General features: G+C 43.6%; 1 long non-coding RNA gene and 2 pseudogenes across 1 annotated transcript; all 3 read right to left on the minus strand.

The window, feature by feature from the left end:
* Positions 1-1,148: 1,148 nt before the first annotated feature.
* LOC121562265 lies at positions 1,149-1,257 on the minus strand (annotated as a pseudogene).
* Positions 1,258-2,431: 1,174 nt separating this feature from the next.
* LOC123486489 lies at positions 2,432-2,550 on the minus strand (annotated as a pseudogene).
* Positions 2,551-2,989: 439 nt separating this feature from the next.
* On the minus strand, positions 2,990-8,628 carry LOC123486485. The gene is made up of 3 exons (XR_006659391.1): positions 8,558-8,628; positions 3,472-3,559; positions 2,990-3,102 (listed from the first exon to the last, which is right to left on the minus strand). It is a non-coding gene; the product is annotated as an uncharacterized LOC123486485 (long non-coding RNA).
* Between the last annotated feature and the right edge of the window lie 1,709 nt (positions 8,629-10,337).

Raw genomic sequence — 10,337 nt, forward strand, 5'->3', positions numbered from 1 at the left:
AAAGTCAATGTGTCACTCACTCTGAAAGGGACACAGAAACGTATCCACTTTGTGACACAAACTGAAGAAGCTCAACCCTTGCTTACATTTCCAATATATATATATATATATATATATATGATATGAGTCTTGTTGGGGGGGGGGGGAAGAGGGCATATCCTATGTTGATTTATGACAAGTTCATTGACTAGGGCCCTATAAAATAGGCGTTGCGGACCGAATCACGGAATCCAGACATTAAACCGAAATTCAACAATATTCAAACATTTATTGAACTTAGTAAGAAATCAACTAAATCTATTCAACTTGTTAGAAAACGCATTCATTTGCCCAAGTCAATCATAAGACATGAACAAAATGCATCAGTGATTCGTATTTCCATGAACTTTCTGAAGCGGGCACAGGAATGCCCCTGTCTGTGTGCATGGTGCGGTGCGGCGCGTATGTCTACACTTTGTGTAGCCGTTAGCGATGATGCTAATGATAACCTTCTTCTGGTAGGGGAAGGAATGGCTTTCCCCAAAACCTTCGCGAAGTAAATGTTAACTACAAAGTAGCCTATGACTGCCTGGCAGAATTATACCGTGATCATTTGCATCACTCCAGTGGCCATTTGTTCTACAGCAACACCGCTTAACCAAACAAAGGTCTCTTCCTGGTGCACGCTTGCATTTAAGGGTAACTACACCCCCAAAATCTAAATGTCTTACATTTTTCCCAGACCTCACAAATGGTCACCTGATAGGGTTTAAACATTGTTGTGGACATAGAACATCCAATTGTGCTGTTTTGCTATTAAAAAGGTGTACTTTTGAGAGCGAAAACCTGCCAAAAAAAGGGACAAGCGGTCAACGGGGGAAATCTAAACGGAGAAAAGGGAACTTGGGAATTAACGGAATCAGGCAAAACATTGAAGGGATTTTATAGTGCCCTAATGGACTACAGACATTGACTGTCTCCTAGACTAAAAACAAAGGCTGCATGTACTGCCTATATTTTGAGGAAACGCACTGTCCATTATTTGATTTGATCAGGGCAGGGCAGCACACACAAACTGCATTTAGTCCAATAACAATCCATGATATTATTAGGGTGATAAATAAAAGGCAGTTGCTCCATGACACAAAAGCACGCTCTACTGGGACAAAAGCTTACAGCACATGGTATCCCAGGCGGTCTCCCATCCAAGTACTAACCAGGCCCGACCCTGCTTAGCTTCCGAGATCGGGGCGTATTCAGGCTGGTATGGCCGTCAGCGAGGAACAACTCTTGGTACACTATATAAAGTCAATGTGTCACTCACTCTGAAAGGGACACAGAAAGCGTATCCACTTTGTGACACAAACTGAAGAAGCTCAACCCTTGCTTACATTTCCATATATATATATATATATATATATATATATATATATATATATATGAGTCTTGTTGGGGGGAGAAGGGCATATCCTATGTTGATTTATGACAAGTTCATTGACTAGGGCCCTATAAAATAGGCGTTGCCGGACCGAATCACGGAATCCAGACATTAAACCGAAATTCAACAATATTCAAACATTTATTGAACTTAGTAAGAAATCAACTAAATCTATTCAACTTGTTAGAAAACGCATTCATTTGCCCAAGTCAATCATAAGACATGAACAAAATGCATCAGTGATTCGTATTTCCATGAACTTTCTGAGCGGCACAGGAATGCCCCTGTCTGTGTGCATGTGTGCGGTGCGCGCGTATGTCTACACTTTGTGTAGCCGTTAGCGATGATGCTAATGATAACCTTCTTCTGGTAGGGAAGGAATGGCTTTCCCCAAAACCTTCGCAAGTAAATGTTAACTACAAAGTAGCCTATGCCTGCCTGGCAGAATTATACCGTGATCATTTGCATCACTCCAGTGGCCATTTGTTCTACAGCAACACCGCTTAACCAAACAAAGGTCTCTTCCTGGTGCAGCTTGCATTTAAGGGTAACTACACCCCCAAAATCTAAATGTCTTACATTTTTCCCAGACCTCACAAATGGTCACCTGATAGGGTTTAAACATTGTTGTGGACATAGAACATCCAATTGTGCTGTTTTGCTATTAAAAGGTGTACTTTTGAGAGCGAAAACCTGCCAAAACAGGGACAAACGGTCAGCGGGGAAATCTAAACGGAGAAAAGGGAACTTGGGAATTAACGGAATCAGGCAAAACATTGAAGGGATTTTATAGTGGCCTAATGGACTACAGACATTGACTGTCTCCTAGACTAAAAACAAAGGCTGCATGTACTGCCTATATTTTGGGAAACGCACTGTCCATTATTTGATTTGTTCAGGGCAGGGCAGCACACACAAACTGCATTTAGTCCAATAACAATCCATGATATTATTAGGGTGATAAATAAAAGGCAGTTGCTCCATGACACAAAGCACGCTCTACTGGGACAAAAACGCTTACAGCACCTGGTATTCCCAGGCGGTCTCCCTATCCAAGTACCGACCAGGCCCGACCCTGCTTAGCTTCCGAGATCGGACGAGATCGGGCGTATTCAGGCTGGTATGGCCGTAGCGGGGAACAACTCTTGGTACACTATATAAAGTCAATGTGTCACTCACTCTGAAAGGGACACAGAAACGTATCCACTTTGTGACACAAACTGAAGAAGCTCAACCCTTGCTTACATTTCCAATATATATATATATATATATATATATATATGAGTCTTGTTGGGGGGAGAGGGCATATCCTATGTTGATTTATGACAAGTTCATTGACTAGGGCCCTATAAAATAGGCGTTGCGGACCGAATCACGGAATCCAGACATTAAACCGAAATTCAACAATATTCAAACATTTATTGAACTTAGTAAGAAATCAACTAAATCTATTCAACTTGTTAGAAAACCACTGGCTCTAACCTCTCTCTCTTCATTACTATTATGAAAACCCCCTACACATTTGAATGCGTGTTGACTCACATCCACACCAAGGTCCAGGAGGTGCTTGACCACACTGATCATTCCACTGGAGGCTGCAGAGTGGAGAGGGGTGTAGGCCTTCTTGTTTTTACAGGACACCTCTGATCCATGAGAGGCCAGCAGTTTCACCACCTCAATGTGCCCTATGGTAGAGAGAGAAGGGGAGGGATAAATAGAGAGAGAGAGAGAGAGAGAGAGAGAGAGAGAGAGAGAGAGAGGGAGATAGTAAGGGGGTTAAGAGAGAAACAGAGATACAAACACAGAGAGATAGGCAGAGAGAGGAGAGATAGATTAGTTTACAGTGGTACACAGCACCATAAGCAACACCTACATCATGTTAGTACAACTGAAAACATCTAATCAACCTACTTAGTACATGATTCTGACATAATAACACACTAGGCGTGGCTCATACAGCTGAGCTGTGAGACTAACACACAGTCCATTCATTCATTCATTCATTGGTATAAAGGACATTAGTCAGAATGTAAATGATGTGGTAAACTCATCACCCATGTAAGCAGCCCAGTGGATTGCTCGGCGATCCTTCTTGTCAAAGGCATTAATGTTGGCTCCTCTGGAGAGAAGCAGCCTCACCATCTAACAGGGAGAGGAGAGAGAAACAAAACACAGGTTGAGGAAAACTAAACAGCAAAATCCACTAAATCTGGCTTCAAAGCCTTCCCTTTAAAATTATATATTTTGTATTCACAATGAATGAAAGATAACATGTAAAGACATGGTACATTTCTCCCCTTTTAGTCCCCCTTTGACCTCCCCCTCCCCCCAGAATGCCTCCAAACACATTTAAAAAAGAAAGGGAAAGTAATTGAGTTACATGTCAGAAAACAAAACAAAAGTATACAACAACGTTACTTCAAGCAAAAATGTAATAGCCTAACAATTTCAGGTGATTAAGTGATTTTATAGGCCTATATAGCAGTAATCTCAAGGTGGGGCCAAAAGTACTAATCTGGAGGAAGTGTTTGGAGCTGTTCAAAATAGGATATCATCGGGTCCCAGGAGGAATAAAATGAGTTGGTTGACCCTCGAATGGTAACTTCATTTTTCTCATTTTAGGAACAGCTTCAGATCTTTGAGCCAAAGAGAGGCTAAGGGAGGATTGATAGATTTCCAATCCAATAAAATCCTTCTGCGGGCTAACATGGAGGCAAAGGCAATGGCATCTAGCTGTCTATTGGTCAGAGAAGGATTGTTGTTTGGTACTCCAAAAATAGCAATTTCTGCACTAGGCTGCAACTTTATATCAAATGCTTCAGAAAGGGTTTTAAATAGTGGACAAATAATCTGCCAGGCGGGGGACAGGACCAGAACATGTGGGTCAAGTCCGCCAAGGAGCTTTTACACCTGTCACATGTACCATCAATATTTGGGTAGAATTTGGACAATCTGGCCTTACTGAAATGGATACGGTAAAGTACCTTAAACTGTATAAGGCTGAGCCGGGCACAAGAGGAGCTTCCATTTACCCTCAGTAAGGCATTTCACACTCAGATCGGATTTTATTCAAAGCCTCCTCTGAACAAACTCAAGCATACAACTAGGGCTGTGATGGTCATGGAACTTCAGGTGTCGGTGATTGGCGTGTCTTATGTGCGTGGTCATCGACAAAACTGACAGCTGACAGGGGCGGGACGGACATTAGCAAAGGAAAACATTAGCGCGTTTAGGCCAGTCTTGCTCTCAAGTTTGGGGAAGCTAATTTTCTCCATGAAAAATATCAAGCATTCCATGCATCATCACATTTGCAAACTTATAAAAAAAAAAAAAAAAATTGTTCACCTTTATTTAACCAGGTAAGCCAGTTGAGAACAAGTTCTCATTTACAACTGCGACCTGGCCAAGATAAAGCAAAGCAGTGCGATAAAAACAACACAGAGTTACATTTGGGGTAAAAAAACATAAAGTCAAAAATACAACAGAAAATATATATACAGTGTGTGCAAATGTAGCAAGTTATGGAGGTAAGGCAATAAATAGGCTATAGTGCAGAATAATTACAATAGTATTAACACTGGAATGCTAGATGTGCAAGAGATTATGTGCAAATAGAGATGCCGGGGTGCAAAAGAGCAAAATAAATAACAATATAGGGATGAGGTAGTTGGGTGGGCTAATTTCAGATGGGCTGTGTACAGGTGCAGTGATCGGTAAGGTGCTCTGACAACTGATGCTTAAAGTTATTGAGGGAGATAAGAGTCTCCAGCTTCAGAGATTTTTGCAATTCGTTCCAGTCATTGGCAGCAGAGAACTGGAAGGAATGGCGGCCAAAGGAGGTGTTGGCTTTGGGAATGACCAGTGAGATATACCTGCTGGAGCGCAGACTACGGGTGGGTGCTGCTATGGTGACCAATGAGCTAAGATAAGGCGGGGATTTGCCTAGCAGTGATTTATAGATGGCCTGGAGCCAGTGGGTTTGGCTGGCGGACATGTAGTGAGGACCAGCCAACAAGGCGTACAGGTCACAGTGGTGGGTAGTGTATGGGGCTTTGGAGACAAAAGCGGATGGCACTGTGATAGACTACATCCAGTTTGCTGAGTAGAGTGTTGGAGGCTATTTTGTAAATGACATCGCCGAAGTCAAGGATCGGTAGGATAGTCAGTTTTACGAGGGCATGTTTGGCAGCATGAGTGAAGGAGGCTTTGTTTGCGAAATAGGAAGCCGATTCTAGATTTAACTTTGGATTGGAGATTCTTTATGTGAGTCTGGAAGGAGAGTTTACAGTCTAACCAGACACCTAGGTATTTGTAGTTGTCCACATACTCTAGGTCAGACCCGTCGAGTGGTGATTCTAGTCGGGTGGGCGGGTGCCAGCAGCGTTCGATTGAAAAGCATACATTTAGTTTTACTAGTGTTTAAGAGCAGTTGGAGGCTACTGAAGGAGTGTTGTATGGCATTGAAGCTCGTTTGGAGGTTTGTTAACACAGTGTCCAATGAAGGGCCAGATGTATACAAAATGGTGTCGTCTGCGTAGAGGTGGATCTGAGAGTCACCAGCAGCAAGAGCGACATCATTGATATACACGGAGAAAAGTGTCGGCCCAAGAGGTGAACCCTGTGGCACCCCCATAGAGACTGCCATAGGTCCAGACAACAGGCCCTCCGATTTGACACACTGAACTCTATCTGAGAAGTAGTTGGTGAACCAGGCGAGGCAGTCATTTGAGAAACCAAGGCTATTTAGTCTGCCAATAAGAATGCGGTGGTTGACAGAGTCGAAAGCCTTGGCCAGGTCGATGAAGACGGCTGCACAGTACTGTCTATTATCAATTGCGGTTATAATATCGTTTAGGACCTTGAGCGTGGCTGAAGTGCACCCATGACCAGCTCGGAACTTATGTAAAATAGCTGACTATTCCTAATGTGATTAGTAAATTGGATAGTCATAATTTGGGCTAATAATATAACTCAATCACAGGCTGTTCAATGCAGCGGGTGGTGGAGTAGGTTTCTTTTCACTGGAAAAATGTGGCCTTTTATTATTTTAAAATCACGCAATTCTACTACACTTTATATGACTAGAGAGATTAGCAGAATCTTTTTCAACACGACTTTCAAGTGGCACTGACCCAGTGATAAAGACAGTGAATATGCACACTCACCGGGGGATATAGCCGATGCCAATAATACTGTTCCCTCAATTAAGTTGAGGATTTTGATCATTAAAAAGACATTAGTATTTTCATCTTCTTCTCTTTGAAGCAATAAGCCAATTGCTTTCCAAACTGTTTTCCCTCCATTGTATTTTGAAAAATTGCGATATGCCTGGTTGAGCCTCTCTTTCACTGACATTCACAACTCAACAGTCATCTATTTGGAAGCCTATTCGCCGCACCCGCTGCCTTCCGACAGGCTACGCGATTTAAAACAATCCAGAAGAAGCTAATGATCATGCTTTCTGGTATAGTATACACACGTAACATGTAGGATTCCCAGAATATGTTCTATATTCTCATTATTAACTCATTATAATCAGTGGTTTTAATTAGAGTATGATTGGCTAAATAAAACAATGGGCCTATGGTAATGCAACATTAAGTGATTCAAGGAAACTAGCCTATTTTGTTTGTTTATTTGCTCGGGCATCTGAATTACAATTATTCATGAACAATAATTTTGCATAGCTTATTCTTTTAACATTGAATAGCCTATAAATGGTTATTACAGCTTAGTTATTAAAACTTCATTTCTCACAAGAATGAGGTTGTGAATTGGGAGAGTTCAGCTCGGTCTGGGCCTTACTAGGTCCCTCTTTTAAATCGCCAGCTCTGCTAAAAGTGCCCACCAGAGTTCTACATAGGCCTAGAACACGGCCTGTGCTCTGGCTTCACATTGATGGTGACAGCGAGATGGAGATTGTGGCCAAAGCAATTTAGCCAAGGCCAGTTCAGTTGCCTCACTTCAGCCACAATGTTGGCCCTGTTGTCTGTGGCGATACAGGACATTAGATTTTCGTCAAGGGCCCAGTCAAGGAATTCCGGAATGTAGGTTGTTTCCAAACAGTTGGATTTCAGTGTCCAGTCTTTCGTCAGATAGTGCACTGTTAGGTTCATGTAAGGAGTCATATTTACACTTGACCACATGTCCATATTCAGTGCAAAAATAAACAAATCTACGTCCTTTAGCTCTGCCTGAACCTCCCCCCTTCACCTTGTTGAACAAGGTAGGGACCGCTGTTTGAGACAAATACTTTCTCCCCGGTAACTCGTATAGTCTGTCAAATTTCCAGAGCATTTATTTGAAGGCGGGTTTCTCCACCGTTCGTAAAGGCACCATTCCTATGACTAAATAACGAGTTCCAGTGTCTGGCAGTGCTCGCCACTTATCGGTGTCCCGTTTGTGGTGCTGGAATTCTTAGTAGGTAGCCTATGGGTTTTGCGCATATTCTGCAAACAGGCTGGCCAAGTCATCTGGTTCTCCATCGTCGTTAGGTGTGAAACTGAAATGTGCCCAAACAGGTTGTTATGGGGTTTTTTTGCAATGAGAGCCATCTTTTTCACCTCACTCCTCTGATCTACTGTAACAATGAAAAAGGTCAGAGGTGAAGGTCAGAGGTCAGAGGCTACCCACCCACCCCCAGCCTGTAGGCTATAGATCTAGAGGTACTATAGTTACCCCGGTCCCCACTTTTCACCTCACCCCCCCCTCTTCAATTAACCTGAATTGACCTTCAAAGATTCTCTCCTATTCGCGCATAGAGCAGATTTGGTGATTGCGGTGCATCAAAAGATAGTCCATCTATTAAACTGTCTATATCTCCTCCAACTAAGTCAGCAAAACAATACCATATAATCAATAGTTAACACTCCCGCTATGGATAAAGTATATCTACATTAAAATAAAGGTGATAAAACATTTTATGGGAGAAAATCATACTTCTTTTTGGTTTTTGGGCGGTAATTTTATTTTCATGGTGTTCTTCATCCAAAACCGTCAATGTCACGGTTATCCAATTACCGTCACAGCCCTACATACAACCATTGTAAGTAATCGGATGCACAGTAAGCTCAGCGTGGGGATAGGGCAGGTATAAAGTGTAGACTACAGTGTGTAATCATGTCCATGCTAATTGCTAACCTCCTGGTGTCCACTGAAGGCTGCATGGTGCAGCGCCGTGCGCCCGGCCCGGTCTGACGCGTTCACGTTGCTGAGGAGAGGGACCAGGGCCTCGGCACAGCGGACTGCCTTATTGGCCGCAGCGATGTGGGCGGCGTTTGCCAGTTCTTGTCCCTGGCGTTCACGTCAGTAGAGTGTTTCAATAACACCTGGACAGCCTCCTACAGGAACACAGTTCAAATCATGTTCAACTTTGTTTAAAGTGCATTTAAAAATCACAACACACTTAACAGTCAAACACATATGCACAGGAGTGTGTGTGAGGGCTGACAGTATCACTACACGTACCTCACTGCAGGAAGCCAAGGCCCGGTGCAGAGGGTGAGCCACTTGTTGTCTTTGGCATTTACTCTGGCTCCTGGGACACAGACAGAAAAACAGGTGACAGACCGACAGGGGGACAGACCGACAGGGGACACATTCAGTGCCTAACAACACACTATACAATACAAGTAAAATGATATACAACATAATTCTGACAAAATAAATGACATACCTGTACACGAAGAGACAACACACAATAGCTTAGCCCTTGGTGCAGCCACAGCTCTCGGGCACCTGCGTGAGCACTGTAGAAACTCACTGTCTAATCAGAGACTTCCAACACATTAGTTCCCACAATGGGTTCATCAACCTGCCCATCAACAATAAGCACTGGGACTACATAACAGAAGCCATAAAGTTGAATTTTTTAAGTCACACATGCCCACTGGGCTGGTTTGTTCCCACCACAACCCACCAGGATGATGTCTGAAGGAGCTAGAAAGTTCCCCTCTACCACTCCTGCCTCCCTCAGCCGAGGTACAATATCTGCGCGCAGAGTAGTAGCCATGGACCCACTATCTAACATCCCCTTCAGCTCAACTTTATCCTGTACTAGCACAGTGGTGTAAAACAAACTGTCATTCTGAGTAATTCTCATTGTGTTCTGAAAAATGACTGTGTTGTTCTTGGGTACTGACTCACAAAAGTAAGAATAAACAGATTGGATATCATCATCAGTGGAGGAAAAATAAGAATGCCCCACATTGCCCTCCTCAGAACGGAGGCTTTCTAGTTTTCCTGAGACCTGCCAGTCTGTCCACATCCAGGGTTCTGTCGCTGCCCAGCCTCACTACAGTCAAAGCTCATGTGGCCCGGAGAAAAGCACTTGGCGCCAGCTGGTGCATCTGACACTGAGCTTTGGTCCAGTGATTAGTGCTTCCACAGTCAGCGCACTCATGCTGAAGTTTGTGGAACTGTTTACGGGGCCCTCTACATTTAACATGTTTAAGTCATTTAGCAGGCGCTCTTATCCAGAAGCGACTTACAGTTAGTGCATACGTTACTTTTTTTTTCATACCCCCGTGGGAATCGAACCCACAACCCTGGCGTTGCAAACACCATGCTCTCCGAACTGGGCCGGCCATTCCCTCCACTACCCTAGGCGACGCTGGTCCAATTGTGTGCCGCCCCATGGGTCTCCCGGTCGCGGCCGGCTACGACAGAACCTGGATTCAAACCAGGATCTCTAGTGGCACAGCTAGCACTGCGATGTAGTGCCTTAGACCACTGTGCCACTCACAGACTGAGTATTGCTGAGTATTGCTGACCAGAGCCTTCTCTAACAAAGTCAAAACTTTCTTTAATGTCCCACCCTCAGATACAGATGATGCCTGGTCTGGTTCACGGCCACATTGAGAAAAAGATGACACATTAGGTCTTTTCACAGGACCCACTCCCTCCTGAGGGCAGTCAAAAA

This window comes from Coregonus clupeaformis, unplaced genomic scaffold (assembly GCF_020615455.1).
Source record: "Coregonus clupeaformis isolate EN_2021a unplaced genomic scaffold, ASM2061545v1 scaf1236, whole genome shotgun sequence".
In the NCBI taxonomy this organism is placed as follows: Eukaryota; Metazoa; Chordata; class Actinopteri; order Salmoniformes; family Salmonidae; genus Coregonus; species Coregonus clupeaformis.